Source organism: Cavia porcellus, unplaced genomic scaffold (assembly GCF_034190915.1).
Source record: "Cavia porcellus strain 051 isolate PalLab524CR breed Dunkin Hartley unplaced genomic scaffold, mCavPor4.1 scaffold_23, whole genome shotgun sequence".
Taxonomy (NCBI): Eukaryota; Metazoa; Chordata; class Mammalia; order Rodentia; family Caviidae; genus Cavia; species Cavia porcellus.
The window spans coordinates 8,961,673-8,983,695 of record NW_026947506.1 but is presented as its reverse complement, the minus strand read 5'-3'; positions in this window follow the sequence as shown (position 1 = coordinate 8,983,695).

The following is a 22,023-nucleotide window of genomic DNA, read 5'->3' as shown; positions in this document are numbered from 1 at the left end:
AAACTTGAGTTCAAGTGTTTCTCTGACTTTCCTGTTCATGCTCTGTGAACACATCCGAGGAGTAGGATTGTAGATTATATACCACTTTCATTTTTAGTTTTATGATATTCTTCTATACTCCTTTATGCAAAGAAGATCATTCTTTATCAAGCAGAAGGAAAGATTCTTTGATGCCCCAGAAAGTAGAGAGTAAAGATCCAAGAAGCCTTTTAGAAAATGAAAGGAAAGTCCTTTTCTTCTCTCATCATTCAGGTCAATGACAAATGTCATTTGGGAGTAAAGACAATTGTAAATGCATAATTAGGGTGGAGATCTGATAGAGAAATAACTCATATAACAACTGAAACCATAGCCTCCTGTTGATAAGCAGATCCTCCACAGAAACATTGAGCATGTGATAAATCATGCTTGTAAATGCGTGGTGTGGCTGCTCCTTTGTTGATCTTTGTGGATGAAATACTGCTGGTTGCAGTGGTAGGTAACTGTCTTGGGGATTCAGCTCAGTATGCAGCTCCTGCTACACACTGGCTAGTAAGTGATTTCCTACACAAAGGCAAAAAGAGTTTCAGAAAGTTTGTATATTACTTACTGTCATTGGCTATAACATGCATTTCTAAAAGATCCATGCAATCTAGTTCTTCTGTGAATTATTTGCAATTTAATATGCATGATGTAATGAAAATTTGGGAGATCAGAAATATCTTATTACTGTTCTAGATTTCAATAGGTATTCTTTCCAGTAATTTTAATATACCATGAAGTTTTGTACTTGTTCTTATATATCTGGCCATGTGAAGTAATTTGTGGAAATAAATGATTTCCGAGTTGTCTTTTCTACATCATTTTGAGAATGAGGAAATCATGATTGGAAAGGATAGGAGACTGATATGGCATTTTCTGCACAGTCCAGGTGGAGCTGAGATGAGAAACAGGTAGGGGCTCCCAAGCAGGTCTTTTTAGTTAACTGGCATCTGCAAATGACAAGGTTCTCTGTGCAGGGAGGAAGACAAAACAAGAGGCAAGTGGATCTGACATCCAGGGTTAGGCAGAGACTTTGAAGCATAGCATCAACATGACCAGTGACCTGGTGTCTGAGCTTCAGAGCTACTGAAACAGAAAGGTCCAGCACTGTATTTAATAACCTTAATTCGAAGGCACTGGCATGCTAGAGCAGCACTGGTTTGGGCAGTTTTCTTCTGCATCTGTAGAGGAATCAATGTCAAGTTACAAAGACCCTGGTCATTATCTTTCTTAAGGGCTTGTGAGACTGTGTGCTGAGCTGAGATTCCTGGGGAGCTGTGGACCTCATCCAAGCCCTGTTTTTGAAAGTGAGAACACTCAGATCCAGGGAGTGACTGAAAGACACACACACACAGGCAGAGAGACAGAGAGACACAGACAGACAGACAGGGAGACAGAGACAGAGACAGACAGACAGAAAGAAAGAAAGAAAGAAAGAAAGAAAGAAAGAAAGAAAGACAAAAACAGAATGACAGACAGAGACAGACAGACAAATGCAGACAGAGAAAATTTTCTTAGATTCTATTATTTTATGCAGCCAAAAAATATAAAAATCAAAGAGGGATTGGACCCTCAAGAAAGTCAGCAGAAAAGTAAAGACAAAAGTTTGACTCGGGAAGCACCTGAAGAAGGCAAGGCCTGCACACCTCCCTGAGGGATGAATAGTAATTTGAGATTATAGTGTAATTGACACCTGCTAGTCCAGTAAATCCAGAAAGGCATTAATTACTTGAGTAGATGATCAGAGCCTCTGGACACATCTCTTCCCAAAAACTCCTTTTATTTTTTCCGTGTACCCTTAATATTTGACTTGTTTTCCCATTGGAAAAGTATTGGCTAAGCAACTATTTTTGTAAACCTATAGCTTGATTAGAGTTTGACCTACATTTTACCCACATGGTGAGTTTGTTGTATAAATTAGCTCTGACAAAGGGCTTCAATGGTAGTTCCATTTGGGAGCCCTCCTGGAGATCCAGGAGACATTCTTATCTCCTTATTTCCAATAAAACTCTCCTAAAATCTTCAATTTTCACAACTTTATTCCTTGATGTTGTGAGACCACAAACGTGGCTCATTTGAATTTAACAGGTTGGAAGTTATATTTCTCCTATGTTACTGTCATGGAGTATCACAACAATAAATAACTTGGTTTCTTTTTTCACGCAGTCTCTAGTCACTAAATCTTGTATTTACGCTCCAGAGATAGGGAGGCTGGCGACTCTGTGCTGTGTGGCAGCCTTAGTTCTTCTTCTCTGATGCCTCAGTGCTGTGACTCAGTGAAGTAAGAACTTGCAGATACTTAGGATCAGCACAATCCCTGTAGATCCTTGTAAAGAGCAAAGTGGTTTCGACAGGACTGGGTATTTTAGGGGTAAATAGTACGTTTCCAGTGTTGCTTGAGTTGAGTCTCGTGAAAATGAAAACTGTAACTCTCAGCGCAAGTACAATCCTCCATCCTGATGTTGCTAAATATTGTGACATTTTAATAAAGAATTCATGCAATCCTTTATGGTTATGAATCTAATTTATTTTATTATAAAATTTTCAAAATAAGAGTCATAGTTTTTCATAGTCACACTTCCCCAAATGGCTATCTCCAGCTTAACAAGTCCCACAGTGTGTGCCTTAGTATCTGTATCTCCATCACAGCAGTCCTGAAGCATGTGATTGATGCTGGCTGCATGTTTCTTCATTTCATGAAATCCAGTGTCTTTGTCACTTGTGAATTCTTTTTTACCACCTATCAGCTTTCTGGCTTGTTTTCTCCAGAGTCTCTATAGTCTCAAGTTATATGTGTCCTTCTCTGGCAGAAAGTTTGTCTATACTTTGTCCCGAGAGATTAAGAAGATGGATTAATAAAGAGGTAGAAAAAAGCTTCAAGGAAGGGTAATGTTGAGACTGTGTACCTTTGTGATACCTTTGAGGCTACATTTGGGGGCTTTTAATCACCTCTACTTTGAGGATCAAGAGTAAATGACAGCTGAGTGATTTTGGAAGTTGAGTTTTTCTAGAAAGTAAAATCCAGTAAATTTGGGGCCTGTGAATTTGGAGTACCGAAGAGCTCTATTGCTGACAGAATGGCATTGAAAAGAAACCAGTTACTTTACAATAAAAAAGAATACCTTGGGAGATTGGGAAGAATCCAAAAGATGTTATTCTTCCTTGTTGTAAAAATAGGAAAGTGAAACACTTTTCTCAGTGAAGAGAGCCCCAGGGAACCCTGCTAGGGAAAGGCCACCTAAGGACACTGGGATTCCATTCACAGTGCTCACCCACCCAGGAACCCAGAGGCTGCTGCAACCATGATAGAAATGCAAGGTCTCCTGTTGGAGCTAGTGGCAAACCTTGATAACTCACACATGATGCTACTTATAAAGTCACACGGAATGCAGGTGGTATGGGATCACAAAGGCTTGCATCCAGACTTCAGAAGGCCAGGGAGGCCAGGAAGTGTGCCTCTGCCAGAACAGAATGTGAACAGGTGAAAATGAAACCAAATGTGCAGTAGAAGCTGCAAGAATTTGGAGAAGCCAGCAATGTTGAATGTCTCAAGAAAGCCATAAAGACTGAGCAAAGGTAGTAAAGGAGTGAAGAAGCCTTGAAAACTGCAAACAAGAGCGATGCATAGGACTGGGGCCACCACACCAGCCACTGGGGCTGGAATCCCTCCGTAGCTTGCCCCAAATGCTGGGCCTGGAGCTATAGGTTTTACTGTTTGCAGTGCTGGGTTTTGATCTTTCTTTGGCCCTATTTCTTTGAATCCCAAAATTCTTCATTTTTGAGTTGGGAAATGTGAAAATTTGTATGTCAGTAATACTTAACTTTCCTTTGATTTTTATAGAGATTCATAGCTAAGAGTTTGCCTTGAGTCTTAGAGACTTTGAGTTGGAAATTTCAGAGTTGGAATTGCTAAGTGTTTTGCAGCCCTCACATGTAGACTACATGTATTTTGCATAAAAAGATGTGCATAATTCTTTTGGGGTGCTAATGGAGGAATGTTATGGTATATCTAGATGTCCCCCCAAATCCTTCTGTGCTTGAGATGGAGCTTCTGAAAAGTGTTTGAACTATGGGTGGATCACAATAGGTTTGACCTGGAAGGTTAATTTCTCCCTTCATGTCTTTCTGCTTCCTGGCAACTGTGACATTAGAAAATTTCCTCTGCATCAGATATTCCACTGTCCTATGAAAACTGGAGCCTCTGCAGACTGTGAGCCAAAATAAATCTCTGCTCTTTGAAGTTGCAAATGTTGGGTAGTTTGTCACAACCACAAGGGAAGTGACAAAGACACTGGTCTTCCTAGTATATGTTCAATAATTTCTATTTCTGCAGGGCTCCAAATGTACTTTCTTTGACTCTGTGAATGTATCCCTGTATTATTGTTTACAAACATTTTCCTTCCCTTTTTCTACCTCTTAAGTTCTACATATTCTTTCAAACAGCCGAAAAGTATTTCATTTTCCTTATCCTTAAGAGTTTAGAGGACCTCAGTTCTGGAGTCACATTGACTTCTGTCCATCATTTATTCCATGCCTATGTAGGACTGATTACCTGGGGGGGGGTAAGCAGAGGTAACAATTTCTAAGTGCAGAATCACATGCAAGAGATAAATAGGAATCTTTGTGTGTGACTCTGTGTCCACTATCACAGTCTGAATCCACTGTGTCTTGATTCTGGCTTCCCTTACATTATAGAAAGCTCTCCTGGGAGCCTCTTGAACTGACCAATTCTATGATTTTATGCAGTGCCCACTGCTATGCCCATCTAGGTTGCTCAATGTGATTTGCATGCTCGTTTTAAGGAAAATCTCTTTTCAGATTATGATTATGCTATTGCAACCTGACAATTAGGACTTGCTGGCAGGTGAAATTATTCAAGTCTGTACAGGAAATTGGGTGATAGCACACTCAGAAATGGACTCAAATGAGTATCTTCTATTTGCCCTACACATATGACAGTCATTCTCAATTCTGTCTGATGGGGAATTGACTAGGGAGATTTTAAAATTAAACCAGTGCTTGGGCTCCATAGCAGATCCAGTGATTCAGGATCTTAATTTTCAGAGATACACACTCAATGGCTCCTTGATGGACTCCAATCTGCATTTAGGCTTGGTAACTATTACTTAGTCTAAGGAGATATTGAGGCTTTCATGTTCAAGTCCTAGGGAGTCTTATTAATCTGTAGGTGCTGATTCAAGGGTAGTTCTGAAGGTCTGTGTAAGGGCTGCATATCAAGGGTGGCCCAGGTGATGCTTATAGATGTGGTTCCTGTAAGCACTTGTGGGACCCAACAGTGTCAGCAGAGTTTCTCACACTTGGTTTAACACTAGCATAACTTCATGGTTGTTCTGAAATGGTGACACCATCAGTTCATATGCAGAGATCCTAATTTTTGTGCTCTGTGGTGAGATTTAGTATGCATTTTTGTTTATTTGTTTTAGATGCCTTTTTGTATGCTTATTCCAGTGCTGGGGATTTAGCTCAGTGGTTTAAGCACTTGCCTGGTAAGTGTGAGGTCATATTTTTATCCTCAGTACCGAAGAAAGGAAAAAGTGTGTGCTTATTTCACTGCTGGAGATTGAATTAGGTCTTTATACATGTTAAGCATGAGACCTTCCACTCATCTGGATTTATTATATATAACTTTTTAAGTTCCCATAGTAAAAAAGGCACAAACTTTTGTACAGAAAAAAGTGTATAGAAGTAATTCATTTATTATTATACTTCATCTGGAGAAAGTTAGCTGCAACTAAGATTGAAGAAGGGTTCAGTTATTCTTGACATGTCTGCTTTGAAATAAAATATAGAAGGTTTTCAGATTTCTTTGGAAAATGTTACCATTTTCATGGATTTTCCAGTATCATGTTTTAGTTTAGGCGAGAAAAGCATCATAATATATGCCTCAGAAATCATCTGTCATCTCACGGTAAGGCCTGTTCTCTTCCTTTGGTCATAGCCCTGCTAACTTTGGAACTCCACCGATGGACTCTCAGAATGCAGAGATCTTGATGGAGTCATGCTCCCAATGAACTTGAAATGGATGTCAAAGAAATGTTGTCTTTGCAATAAAAATGGAATTAAATGCTGTAATATGTAAATCTCAGTTCAGTAGTACCTCCTGACCTCTCCTTGATCCCAAAGCAGAAGGGTTATGACTGTCAAAAAACATGGCCCCAAGTGGCTGCTGATGGCTTGTTTAGTGTCATGGTGGTTGAGTCATTTGTGTCATGCTCCTTTGGTATGTTTCCAGTTGCATATGAAAAACAAGAGTTATTCATTGTCACTCTTCTTGGTCGGTGGACTGTCAGCTTCCAGTGTATTCTTTTAAAGTGTTACCCAGCATTCATAGGTCTTGTGGTATTTACAATATTCCTTAGGTGCCCAGTTGCCTGTGTCATAACCTGTTCTTCCACTAGTTGTCTACCTTTCCTTTTTTACTTTTTATGAACTTATAGGGTCTCTACCCATTGTTGCTGAGGTCATCTAATTCATCTATTGATACACTGAAGTAAATCTGCTTAGTTTAAAAATAAATGCAAATATTAACGAGGTGGAAAGTAATATGTGGATGTGATAGCTTTGCTCCTTCAGGCTTCTGGAGAGCCGAGATCTGTGATTGCTCTCACAGGGATGGTCTGAACCCTAGAGTTCACCACCAGCCTTAATACTTGAGAAAAAAATACTTAACTTTTGTCTAAGGTCATTTGAGTTTGGCTTGTAGCATAGGTTTGTTAACATAATTATGTACATGAGGAAATGAATGTGGTCTTAGTATATTGGAAAGACAAAGCTCTACCATTTAAGCCTGCCTTAGCGGGTGGCCATGCAGGGAGTGGCTCCAGCTGAATGGTACTTAGTAGCCCTCATGTACTGAACACTTTTCTGGCCTTTCATGTGTTGTCACTTGAATGTGGCTGTGACACAGAGTCCCTGGGAAGAAGTTGGCAGAGGGGAGGTGTTCCATATTGCATGCTGGGAAATGAAAGGAACCAAAGGAAAGCTGAAATAAGGCCCATGAGCAGGGGTGAGAGAAGAGGTAAGATCTCTTTGATTAACTCACAGATTTCTTAAGCGTGTTCTATTGTCTAGGGATATGAATAGAAAATTAAAATCTTCCCATATTCAGGAAAGACTCATTTTTTTTGCACTGGATATTTTGAATCCATAGATATAAATTTCCTAGATGTGAAAGTTCGTTTGTACTTGTTATTTTGAAGCAGGTAGAAAAGTTGGCAAGTACTCAGGAAATACTGTTCATTGCATCACACACCCTTCCTGTTAATCTCAACCCAGGGCTCCCTCACTGTCAGAAAATACAGGTTCATTCATTCAGAGGGATTTATGTTTGCAAAATTTACAAACAACTCTTTTAATTCAATGAGAAGATTCCTGATTTCTCTAGAGCATGGATATTGTTATAGGCAGAAAATTTTGTGGACATATTTGTGTTGTGCCCTTTATATGTATCTTCAGTTATCACCAATTTGATTTTAGAAGTGAACCTTTAAGTCATTTTATTGTGGGACAGGTGGAGTGGTGTGTTTATACTCCCAGTCATTCTGGAGGCTGAGGGTGGTGGATTGCATAATCTCAGGTGTGCAAAGCTAGGTAGGGGAACACACCAACACCCCCCTCAAATGAAAATAAAAAACATCATATAATTGGCAACATTGCACCTGTTAGGAAATTTGTAAGATGTGGGATTATAACTCAGGGAAAAGAGAAGGGTAAAGGATTTTGTGAAAAGGCAAAACATGGGGGCCAGCTTTATTATCTACCGTCCATGTGAGAATGAGAATTCATCAAGGGGATAAAGACAAGAATTCATCAATGAGGCTGAAACTTCATGTCCCAGACACCTCTCACGAGGCTCCACTCTCCACCGTAACACTGAACAATGACATTTAGGGGTACAACTTAGCAGACTTCAAGCTGGTCTAGTGGTAAGAGAGATGATGCTGGAAAAGATAAACATGATCAACAATGGAGGAACTTGCAGGATATCTGATAAGATGCTTAGACTCTTATCTAGGGCAGTGGGGGAACTTAGCATGGGATTTGAGATGCTGGAGCAAGTTGAAAATATTTGAGATAACAGGCATGTGGGACTCACTTAGGCCCCTTCATAAAATGTATTGGTTCATTTCTTAATGTTCAAAAGTTTATGGTATTTCTGTACTGGAGTTGAGGTTTTTAAAGGAAAGTAGAGTAAAATGAGATTGTTAAGTGGACCCTAATTCAATCAGGCTAGGGTCTTTATTGGATGAAATTTGGAAGCACAAAAAGATAGGTGAGATTTGTACCATGTGAAAAGGCAACAGAACACTGCAAACCAAAAAGGGAAAAAGTCAAACATGCTCCAACTACCTAGATTTGTAGACACAGTGGTGAACAAAGGAAGCTGTTTGGGTCAAGGCCCCCAGTCCTCGGTGTGTGTTCACAGCAGCTGCAGCTCACTGCACAGAAAGCAGTAGGTGGTGATTTTTGACCCACTCACCAAAGGCCACCTTAGTCATGTTAACACAAGCAGAAGTATTGGAAGGAAACCATTCACTTCTTTCTTGAAAAGAAATTAATCACTTTCATTTAAAAAGACTTAATTTCTTTTGAACTGATACAGGAAGTGTACACATTGGTATGACATTGCATGATATTCTGATATAGGGTTACATTGTGTGATGTTTAAATAAATTTCTCCATACTTATGTTCCATACATTTACCATTTCTTAATGGTGAAAGCTTAAAACACTCTTGTGGTTTTGTGAAATATGTAAATTTTTGTCCACGGTCACCCTATTGTCCAAAAGCAAAACAGAACTTTTTCCTTCTTCTGTCTAACTGCATCTAGCAGCCCGCTGATGGCTTCCCCAGCCTCCCTCCTCCTTGCCATTCTCAGCCTCTGCTAACCTCCATTCTACTCTCAACTGCTGTGAGAGCAGCTACAGTAAATTCTATGTGTTCATGCATCATGTGTTAGTGGTGTTTCTGTGCCTCACTTATTTCAGTTAAAATAAAATCTTAGTTTTCAATAGAATAGAGCGTGAAGCATCAAACCCAGATCTCTTAAGTCTTCTGATCTTTGAAAAGGAAGTCAAAATATACAGTGGAAAGACTATAGCTGCTTTAAGAAATTTCATTGCAAAACAGGCTGTGTGCATGCAGAAGATTGCATTTAGATCAGTATATCTCATGATGAACTAAACTAAAATCAAAGGGGCCAAAAATCTAAATATCAAAACTGAAACATTTAATCTTCTGAGATAAAATAGGAAAAATATTTGAAGATATAGATATAGGCAATGACTTTCTGAGCAAAACATCTTCCTCACTAAAACGACATTCTGTACAGCTAAAGAAACAAACAACAGATAAAGAGATAAGTTACACAATAAGTAAAACATTTTGAAAGATATTACTTTAAAAGAAGATTGAAAACCAGAATATACAAAAAATTTGAAAAAATATACTTCCTAAAATAAAGGCCCAGTCAAAAAATGGACACCTGACATAAATAAACACTTCTAAGAAGTAGCACAAATTTCCATTTATAATACATGAAAAAAATCTAACATCTTTAGCCACTGGAAAAATGCTAATTAAAACAATACTAAGACTTTATTTTACTCTGGAAGTAATGGCTACTCTGAAGAAATTAGTTAATTAGAAGTGCTGGCAAGCTTGTGAGGATAAAGAAACACTTGTACATTGTTCATGGATCTGTAAACTAGTACAACCACTATGCTGAAACCTCAAAAACTAAAAACTAACAATTTCATTCAACTGAGCATTGACCTTTCTAGGTGTCATCCCAAAAGAGTTGAAGACATCACATGACAGTGATACATTCAGACCTGCATTTATAGCAAAACAGGTAAATATTGGACAAGGACTACATGCTCATTAACAGGTGAAGGATAAAGAAAAAGAAATATTGCTACACAATGGAGAGCTGGGTTTTATAAAGAAGGATAAATATGAGTCATTTGTAGGAATATGGATGCACCTTGAAATCATAATGTTTTAAATTAGACAGTATAAACATTACATACTTTGTTTATATAAAAAACTCAAAGCTCAAATAATTGAGCAAAAATTAAGACAGAGGATAGAAAGCAGCAGTGTAACTTTTGCAGATGGAAAGGAGGACAGTGATGAAGGCATGGGGAAAGGAGGAGAAGAAAAGCAGACAAAAAATTAAACTGTGTTGCTGTTGTAATTACCAACTCCCCATGCCGAATGTAATAATTATGTACTGGAAACAAGTAGTGGTAAAAATAAAATAAAAAACTTTAAAATGATTAAAAATGTAACTCCCCAAATGTCCTCTTCCATCCACATTGTCAAAAGGGGTAAAATCTCAGCCATTTCTAGGCCTGCGTGGTATCCCATGTGTATACCTACCACTGTGGCTTCATGCGTGCATCCACTGATGGACGGCTAGTTTGAGTCCATATCTTGGTTACTGTAAGTATTTCTGTGCAAAGTATGAGGCGTAAGCACCTTTGGTGTCCTGTTTCACGTTTTTTGGATATACAACCAGGAGCAGAGTTACTAGATGACCTAGTATTTCCATTTGAATTTCATGGAAAGACCTTCATACTGTTTATCACAAGGGTTCATCCTGAACAAATAGGAAGAATGGCCAAGGAGTAAAGAGTGAATATTTAAGAAGAGTTTATGGCCTTAAAGTGTTTGAACTACACACTTTGTGAAGAAGAACCTCGGCTGGTGGGTGGTTCTCTCCCATGCCTTGCTGCACTTCTGGGCTCATTCTTACCTTTCATAACAAGCCCTATGGGGATACTCCTGGGTCTCACCCAGGCTTGAGGGAGCAGCAGCTCCATCTGTTCCCCTATTAGTATTTCTTCATGCAGCTCAACGGCAGCACCCAGCAGAAGTGACTGGCATTACTGCGCCTGTTTCTTTAAAGTTGAAATTGTGTAGGCACAAACCATGTGCCTATCAATAAACCCATTTCGGGTAAAGGCTCAGGGATGAGAGTTATTATCTTTTCTTCCTACTTATATCACTAACACATCTTGGTGGGTGTGTCAATGATAAACAAAATTTAGGTCGGGATTTGATAGATGTGTTACTTATAAATGATCTGAAACCATAGTTACCTGTTGATAATAAGTGCCCTGATACTCCATGTATTCTTGGTGAGAGATCCTTTGCAACAATGTTGAATATGTAAGACTCTTTCCTGTGTATGTTCATGGTATGACTTTTGACTAACACAAACATGAAAAAAGTTCTGCTTGTCACAGTAGAACTGGCTCGGGGGTACAGCTCAAGGACAGAGAACTTGCAGATATGTCTTTTTATACACAAAGGCAGGACAGGAAATGAAAATCCTGTGTATTCCTCATTGTAATATGTTGTGGGATGCATTTCTTCTCAACAGTTCTGGAAGTTCAATGCAACCTAGCTCTGAACCTTGTGTGTATTACTTGCAATTCAATGTGCACTATATAATGAAAGTCATGCTGCCTTTCATATGAGGGTTAAAAACTCCACAAACTGAGTAACAAAATAAACCTGTCCTTCACGTTGTGGGTGTTGTATCTCAGGAACAAGGAAAAGTGATTGAGGCAGATTTTGGTACAAGAGAAGCAGGGTTGTTGCATGACACTACCTAACTATATAATACAAAGCGTTTTGAAGTGGTCCATGGGGAGTTTGGAAATATTTAGACATGCTGGATAGAGAAATTATAGCATGATTTGAATTATAAACAATGTGTGATACCAGTAAGAACTCATAAAACTAGACTGGTGATGGAAAGGAAGATGGTAAACAGTAGACTGAAAAAGTATCAGGTGGGAACAAGTACTCCTGGCATAGGTGTTGTCTAAATTTTTCTCATATCCTGAGACATTATGGAAAACTGAAGTTAGGTGGATCAATTAATATGATAGAGAAAATTTCAAGGCAACCTTATTTAGACTACAGCATGAATGTTCTTGAGGAGGCATTTTAGCCAACTCTACATTGAGAACTGAAGTAAACAATACAGTTGAATTTTTTTTTGTACCAGAAATCAAACTTATGACCTAGTGCTTTCCAGGTAGGTGCTCATGCCACTGAGCTAAATCCCTGGCCCAGCTGAATGGTTTTAAATATTGAATTTGATCAGAAAGTAGGCAGCAGTAAATTTGAGAGGTGCAAAGGTAAAGCAGAGGTAAGCTTGTCTGCAGAAAATATCAGTTTTAAAAAGAAACTGGATGCAAAGAATGGCAGAGAGCAGAGCAGGGGGGATCCAAATACTCCCTGATTTTTTATTTAAAGAGAAAAAAAAAGAAAAGAAATAAAAAACAAAGCAGTAAAAGGATACAAATAATACAGAATTTCAAGAAAAAAATACAGTAAGATATCACTAGTTAATAGGTTACATATTGTCATCTTAGAAACAGTTGTCCAAATCATAAAATTAAAGCATATAAAGTGTATATTCTTACAGTGAGATTGCGGACAGTGCCGTTCAATGATCCAATAAAAGCTCAGTAATATGGATTTCCATCCTACACACTCAAACATACCTGCAGTTATATCCCTTAGACCACCTTCCTTTCCTGTCTTTTTAATATCAATTACACTTTTTGGGTTCTTTTATTCCCGCAGTTCTTATTACTTTTTTTTTTTAAAAGAATAAAACCTAATGTGACTAAACAAAACAGAGTCGGTTAGAACAGAAGGATGGGCATAGTACATGATGCAAAAATACAATATCAGGTGATCAAAAAGGGGTACCATTGTGCCTCTTGCTATTTTTAAAAAGAGTTGCCTATATCATCAGGTATAAGAGAATTGATCAAAACAGTACATAACAAGATTCCCCTCACCCCAAAAAAACCTACATTGGAGACCTTACAGGATTTCAAAAGAAGATAATAGTCAAACCATAAAGGGCATCATAGTGAATCTTATTGCCTTCAAAGTGGTTGTCTATACCCTCAAACTTGATACTATCAAACAACATAGAATATAGTAAAATCTGACAGAAGAAGATGGGCAGAGCAATACTGGGGTTCATATCAGGTTAATAGGAAAACAAGTTACTATAATATATCCCACTAGTTTTTAATTTAGTTTTCCCTTAATTGAAAAAAATGTAAGAAAAAATAGATTAATTTATAAAAGGGTGGATATTGAGATAAAAGAGGACATTGTATTAGAACAACACAGGTCAGAATCGAACAATTTAAGCATCATTGTGTTTCAACCCCAGATAATCTAACATAATAGTAGTCACCATAGTGCCTCCTTCCTTGTATTATTTGAGTATAACTTCATATACTGTAGCATCAAGCATATCAAGACAGTCTGAAGCTATTCAAGAGAATAAAGAAGTTACAGGGTATTTAGAACCAGTTAACAGAAAATGAACAACAGTTTCTATATTATCTCTTTGCCTATAAAAAATTTTGTTTATACTATTGCATATAGTAAAATATAGTAAGATACAACATGTTAAAACTAGTGGAAACAGATGTACAACAGCTTGATGGGACTTCAAAACAAGATGATATTAAATCAGCACTAGCTTTTATGATGTGTTGTTTTCTTCAGAATAGCTTTTCGTACTATCTCCAATACTAAAATCGAACAACCCAGGTTAAAACCATTGCAATTAATGAGTGATAACATTATATGAATTCAAACCAATATGATTGAGAATCATGATTACCACATACTTTTATGTATTCTTATCATTTCTTACACTAGAGAAACTATTTGATATTTATACATGTGAGTTTGATTTATTTCACTTATGAGTATGGTCTCAAGCTGCGTCTATTTATTTATAAATATCTCAATGTGATCATTATTTATAGCTGAGTAGTACTCCATTGTATAAAAATACCACAACTTTTTTTATCCATTCCTCAGTTGATGGACACTTAGGTTGTTTCCAAGATCTGGCTATTACAAATTGTGCTGCTATAAACATGGGTGCACATATATCACTGTGGTATGATGCTTTCAGTTCTTCTGGGAATATGCCTAGAAGTGGAATAGCTATGTCAAATGGTGTTTCCAGTCCCAGCTTTCTGAGAAATTTCCAGACTGACCTCCACAATGGTTGCACTAGTCTACACTCCCACCAACAGTGCAGAAGAGTTCCTTTTCCCCCACAGCCTCTCCAGCATTTGTTGTTGTTGGTTTTCTTGATCCTGGCCATTCTTTCAGGAGTGAGATGTAATCTCAGTGTGGTTTTAATTTGCATTTCTCTAATGACCAGCGATGGCGAACATTTTTTCATGTATTTATTTGCCATTTGGATTTCTTCATCTGAAAATTGTTTATTCATCTTAGATGCCCATTTTTAGATGCCCTATTTTGTAGATTCAGAAGTGAAGTGGTGAATGATTGCTTTGAAAAGAAAGTGCTAAGGTGCCATATTGGAGAAAGGCTGCTGAGCAATGGACTTCCTGGGATTCCATTCACAGTACTCAGTCATGCAGCGACCAGAGACCCTTCCAGCCATGCTGCAAAAGGTCTGAATGCTGAGGTTGGCATAGACCTTGGCATCATCCACCTGTTACTGTTTTATGGGCTACAGAGAGCAAGGAGTTTGCAGTAACTGAGGTTTCCACTGAGGTTTCCGAAAAAAAGCCTGGGAGACAAGGCAGCGTGTGAGAGGGCATTGCATGGCGCTGTGAGAGTGAAGCTGACTGTGCAGTGGAGTCTGCAGGAATTTGGAGAAGACAGGAATGTGGAACATCTGAGGAAAGGCACAAGCAAACCCAGACCAAGGGGAAACCAGAGACATGGGACCAGAGATAGTAGACATATCGGCTACTTGACCAATCTCCTCCACCCACCCGGACATGGCCACTGCCCCAGGGTACCCCTGCTAATCTTTGTCCTGAGGATCACTATCTAGAAGAAGAACTAAAAATGACAGTTACTCCTGGAAATTCCTGAAATTCCAAACAGTGACCTGAACTACAGTGGCTTTTCTTCACTGGGAACTCATCAGAAGTTTATACCCAGGGACTGCGTGTCATGCATCCAGCTAAAACAGAATGAAACAGGGGCGAAAACGTGCACAGTTGATACAAATGAATTGACAACACCCTGTCAGTTATCAAGCTCTGGAAGGCAATGGGATGCATGTGAAGCTAAGAGCATATTTCAGATCTGTAAAACTATTCCGTACCCCTGCCACTTCCCTCTCCACTGGCATGACTGAACTCATGCTGAGTGAATCTACTCCTTTAAAATTCATTGAATTTAGCTGCTATCTCCTTACTATTGCATGATACACCCCATTCTTTGTTCATGACACACAAGAACATAGAAGCTTGTCACAGAATCCCATCACCCACAGTTAAGACAGTGTGGGCAGCCCTCACTGCTGTGGTGTGGTGGGGTGTGCACACTACAGTTTGCCTGAGACAAGTAGGATCATAAATTCTCAGCTTTATTTCTTAAATTTATCTTAAATAAGTTTATTGGCACATTTTAGATATACATAATGATCACATGCATCATAGGAAATTTGTACCTGAACATAATATGTTTGATTCCTTTCTTACCTAATCCTCTCTCCTCTCTTCAAGGTCGCTTCCACTCTATTTTTACAAAGCTTTGTTTCCATTTTATCCTTTGCTAATCAATTTTTCCATTTCCCTTTCTTCCTTTCCCTACCCTAGTTCCTCTTTCTTTTGGACAATTTTTTCCACTTTCACAAATATTTATTGTACATTTTGGTCCTCACTTACTTTTTCAGTTTCTCATACCAGGGAGGCAATGTGATGTTTACACATATGAGTCTGATTTATTTCATTAAAGAGTGTGGTGTCAGGTTGCCTCCATTTACTTAGAAATGCCTCAAGTTTATTATTATTTATCACAGAGTACTAAGACCACTGTATTAAAAAAACTTTGTCACTTGATGCACATTTGGATTGTTTCTAAGATTTACCTGTTACAAACTGCTGCTGTAAAGAAGGATGCACATATATCCTTGTGGTATGATGTTTTTATCTTTTTCAGGAAGATGTCCAGAAGGCAATAGTTGGATCAAATGAGACCATTAATCCTAGATTTTTGAGAAATCTCCTTACTGATTTCCACAGTGGTTGTATCAGTCTTCACACCTACCAACAGTGGAGAAGTTCCATTTTCCCCACAACCCCTCTAGTATTTGTTATTGGATGATTGTTTGATGATAGACATTCTGTCCAGAGTGAGATGAAATCTCAGGGCTATGTTCATTTGCATCCATCTAATAATGAGTGGTGTTGAATATTTTCAACTGTATTTATTTGCTATTTGTATTTCTTCATCTGAGATGTGTGTATGCTTCTCAGATGCCCATTTTTGTGTTGGGTCTTTAAATTAGGGGGTTATAATCTTTTTAAATTCTTTATATCTTCTGGATTTAAGTCATTTGTCTGGCAGATAACTAACTGGGTAAAATTGTTTCCCACTCTTTCAATTTAGTTTTCACTCTGTGATTTTTTTTTTGCTGTGCAAAAACTTATTAGGATGAGATTCCAGTTATTGATGCTCTATGTAGCATCCTGTGCAATAAAAGCCATCTATGATAAACAGACAGCATGTTAAATGATCAAAAAATAAAGCTGTCACTCTAAAATCAGGAAGAAGGTGAGGATGTCAACTATCACCAGTCCTATTAAATATAGTTCTGAAAATATTAGCCAGAGCAATTATACAAGAGAAAGAAATAAGTAAAAGGAAAAAAGGAAATAAAGAAGTTAAATCATCATTATTCACAGATGACATGATATCTACATAGAAGACCTCAAAACTCCATCAAAAGAATTCTAGATTTAATAACCAAATTCAGTAACATAGCTGGATACAAAGTTAATACTCAAACAATAGTATCATTCCTGTACACAAACAACAAACTCACTGAGTGAGAAATTAGAGAAACAATACCCTTTACAGTAGCATGTAGAAAAGTGAAACACTTAGGAGTCAATCTAACAAAGGAAACAAATGATATATACTTGAAAACCACAGTACTCTGAAAAAGGTAATTGAAGAGAATATCAGAAAATGAAGTGCTATCCTCATTCATGGATAGGAAGAACCAACAGAATGAAAATGGCTATACTCCCAAAGTTCTTATACAGATTTAATGCAAATCTAGTCAGAATTCCATTAGCATTCCTTACAGAAGTAGAGAAAACATTTATAAAACTCATTTGGAACCAGAGGAGACCTAGAATAGCAAAAATAAATTTCAGCACCAAAGGCAAGGCAGGAGCATTACAATTCCTGACTTGAAATTATACTATAAACCTACTGTGAGTTAAAAAATAAAACAGTATGCTAAGGGCTGTGAAAAAGAACAGATTAGAAAATGCAGAAACAACTTTAAGTGCACTCAGCCACGCTATCTTTGATAATGGAGCTAAACACATTCACTGGAAAAATGATAGCCTCTTTAATATACGATGATGGAAAAACTGGCTTTCCAAGTGTCAAGGGCTAAAACTAGACCCATGCCTATCACCATACACTAAACTAAAATCAAAATGGATCAGAGAGCTAAATATTAAAACAGAAACACTAAATCTTCTGGAAGAAAGAATGGGCAGATCTCTTGAACACAGTTGTAGGCAAAGACTTTGTGAACAAAACTGTCGACTTTACAATGAGTTAAAGCAGCAGAGTTTAAAATAAAGGAAGATGGTTTATTTGGAAAAAGACAGAAAGTAGATAGCTAGTCCAGCAAAATAGGATTTGTCTTCATTTCCTTTTTATGTAGGACTCGTGATATCTACCACCCCCGACATAGGCACCTAGAAGTTGTCACCATCTGATTTGCCCTCTAGCCACCTTCTATATAACATTCTTTCTGGCCTTTTGATTTCTTCCTGGCCCTTTGTGATGGATAAGTACATAGAGGTAAATTGAAGGAAGGCAAATTAAAGATCAAGTACTGGAGGTACAGCTTAGTGGCACAGCACCTGTCTTGGAAGCACAAGGTTCTGAGTTTGATTCCTAGTTAAAAAAAAGATTAAATAAAGGGGATATGTGTATATTTGGTGCAGTAATATAATGATGCTAAAATGAAAGCACACATACATGTATATCTGTGTAGGTGTGTATTACATATTAAACAAGAGTCATCAGGTGGCTGCCCCTTATCTTTGCATTTTGTCAGCAGTGGGTAAGGGGGCTGGTTTATCTATTCTTTTATGCTTCTGGCTTCTTCCATGCTTTATCAACACTTTCTATAAATTATTATGATACTTGTGCTACCTTGTACCACTTTATCTCTCTTGTTTTTCTAATTGCTTTGACTGTAGAGTCTCCCTATAAAGGCAGAAGCTGCTTTTAGTAAGATTTCCTATTAGTTTCTTCTAAAGCCTATCCTCTTCCTGCCTAGAAGCTACCTTTCCCTACAAAGCTATTTGGAATTTGTCACTATGTATTGCCTTGCTACTGGACATAAACTTACAAGTTTAAATACTTCCCCTTCTAGGGTTTTGCCTCATTTATTTCTATACCTATATAACTCATTTTTGAAATAGGAATATTTTGTTAGGTTTTAGTTTTTGAGACAAGTTCTATCATATGGTTCCAATTGGCTTTGAACTCACTATGTAGCCTAGGATAACCTTGAGCCTCTCTCCCTGTGTCTGGCTCTGAAGTGATGGGATTACAGTGGCAGTGTTTTTGGGAGATCCCCTCAAAGCTTTGTATGCTCATAGGTGGGGTTTTTGGAAGGTGGTTGGATCACAAATATGCGAGCCTCATCAGTGGAGTAGTCAATCTACTGATGAGTTTGTAGCTAACTGTGATGTTTGGAGGTGAAGCCTGGTCAGAGGTATGGCCTGGTAAGATTTTTATTTCTGTCTCCCCCATCACTCTCTGCTTCCTGGTACCATGCCTTGAATGGTTTCTCCTCTACCATGCTCCTATGCCATGCTATACTGCCTTGGAGCCAGCTGATTATGCACTGAAATCTTTACAAACTTTGAGCCAAAATAAACATCTCTAATCAGCAGATGTTGGATACTGTGTCTCAGTGCTGAGGGCTGTAGGGCAGATTTTGGTAGCAGAGCGGTGGGGACATTGTTGTGACATGACTTGACCTTGTTGTTCAGAAGCCTTTAAAACTGGCTTGAAGGAAGAATTTGGCAAGCGTTGGAGTTGCTGACTTCAGAAGCAGCCCTAGAATGCTGTGACCTGAGCTTGATAAGGGAGTCAGGTTGGAGAGCAGATGACCATTATGTTAGCCTAAGGTAGCGGCAAAAGACCAGGCTTACGAGTTTTCAGATGGGAAGATGTCCTCCACTTGCGGTTTGGCTGTATGTCATGGGTGCTATGCCCTGACAAACAATTTGTATATGTTTTACTCATGTCCAGAGACTTAGTGGAAGATGAAGGGTGGTTGATTAAATAATCTGATGGAAAGGCGGTCTAATGCTGAGGTGGTGGCATGGCTACTGTAGGGGCTTTTAGTTAGTTCTGCTTTGAAAATCAAGAGCAAATGGCCCAGTGGAACAATTTAAGTATTTTGAGTTTGGTCACAAAGGATGCACTAATAAAATTAGAGCCTGCAAAGATGGAGCAGAGAACTACTTTTCTGAAAATATTAGCATCATCACAAACCTTTCTTTTCAATGAACTAAAAGGAACTAGTAGTATAACTAACTTGGTTTTTTTTCCTTTTTCCTTCCTTACTTTCCCTTTTCTCCCACCTTATTTATTCCTTTGTTTTGAACAATTTATTCCCATTTCAAAATACCTATTGTACAGTTTGTCCCTTAGTTCTCTTTCAGTTTTTCACATCAGTGAGTAAATGTGATGTTTACACATGTGAGTCTGATTTATTTCATTTTACAGTATGGTGTCAAGTTGTATCCATTTAACTAGAAATATCTCAATTTAAGCCTTCTTTATGGCAGAGTGTTTCTCCTTGTATATTAAAAAAGTCACATCTTTTTTATTGATTCCTCACTTGATGGGCCTTTGGGTTGTTTCCAAGATTTGACTATTACAAATTGTGCTGCTATAAACAGGGATGAACTTATAAAATTCTGGTATAATATTTTTATTTCTTTCATGAAGATACTACTACTAATAAAAAGTATTAAAAATTAAAATTACCATTAAAAAGAAAAAAAGAAGCCAGATACTTGGGGACAAGACAATAGAAAATATGAGGATATCACAGGAAACGGAGGGCTCTATCCTGCAAAGGCTCGAAATGACAAAATAAAGACCCTGCTCTGAGAAGAGAGCACCAGGGCAGCATGCTCCAAAGTGATTGTGGCCTACACAATGAGAATTGATTCCCTGCAATTCAGTTCACTGTGCTAAACCATGCAGGCACTTGGGGGCCTGTGAAGCCATCAGCAAGACCCAAAAGTGCTCAGCTACTGCTCCAGATCGTGGCAGATGGTGGCATTATCTATGTGGTGCTGGTTTTAGGTAGAGCGAAATGCAAGAGTTGTGGAGTCAGGAAGGGTTACACTCAGATTTCTGAAGAAGGCCTGCAAAGCCAGGCACTGTCCTCCTGAGAGGGAAGCATATGAAGCTGTGAGGATGAAGCCAAAAGTGCAGTGGAGATCCTAGGATTTTGGAAAAGCCAGAGATCTGATCATCTTGGGAAAGTGACAAAGAATGAACAATGCTAGCTCCAGAGAGCCCATGAAGGCTACAGTCACCAGCAGTGCCACTGAAGCAGGGATGCCCAATGCCTTTGGAGTTTACCTTTCACCACCGATTGCCCCAGGAACTGGACATGTAACTATAGGAGTTGATTTCCCTGCTGGATCCCAGTCTTGCTTTTTTCCTATTTCTTTTTACTCCCCTATTTCTACCTTTTTGTGTAGCACTGTTTACCCAGTACCACTGTGAGTTGGAAGATTTTGACTTTCTACTTTTCCAGGCAAGAGTTTGCCTTCAATGTCAGAGGAGACTTTGAAAACTGGAGCATTGTTGAAATTCTTAAGGACTTGGTAACTATTAATAGAGAGCTAAGTGTGTTTTGCATAAAGATATGTGCATCAGTCTTTTGGTGAACAAGGATGGAATGCTATGATTTGTATCTAAATGTTCAACTCGTGGAAGTTGGTTGATATGACTATCATAGTTGACGTGCTGATGGGAGATGGGATCTGGTCAGAAGAGGCAGATCCCTGAGGGTTAGTTGGAAGGACATATACTCCTTTCAGCTTCTGTCCTTTGCTCACTCTCCTTCCTGGACACGCTGACATCAACAGGTTTCCTCAGCAATGGGACGTTTCACCATGCTGCCAGCCACAGAAAGACTGAAGACTCTACACACTGTGAGCTAAGATCAACCTCTTCTCTTTTGAGTTGTGGGTGGCAGGGGTTGGATCTGGGGGATGAAGTGACTAAAACACTGCTGTAGTCTGTCCCTCTAGTTTCATGTCCTGTGATCTAATTTCTAACCTGCCTTTAGCACTCTGTTCTTTGCCTCTGTGACTTTTTCAATGTTTTCTTTTCCCCCAAAGACTGTCTTTCTCTTTTTCATTTCTAACTTTTAAATTCCACTCACTTTGTAAAACAGATTAAAATCTCTCCTTATCCTCAAGTGTCTCCCAACTGTCATTTGCTTCCCCTTCACAGCCACCTGCTAGAGCCCCGTAGGGAGCTTTGTGTATGTTCCTAGTCCATAATGACGGTTCAAAGCTGCTGACTCTCCACACTGACATTTCTTATGTTACAGAGAGTTGTCCTTGGCAGCCTCCTCCTCCTTGCAAGCTTCATGATTTCATGCAGTGCCGCTGACTGCCGTACCTTTATATACACATGTAGAAATGACTCTACTCCTGGTAAGTCTTAGTTTTCAATGTTATTATTTTACTACAGCCTGATAGATAGGACCTCCTGGCAGGTGAAAATATCTTCCTGAAGGAGGAAAGATACAGAAACGGAGTCAAATGAGGGTCTTCAACTTATCCCATGTGTAAGACACTTGTTTATAATTCTGTCTGACTGAGAATTACCTAGAGAAATTTAGAAATTACTGGTGC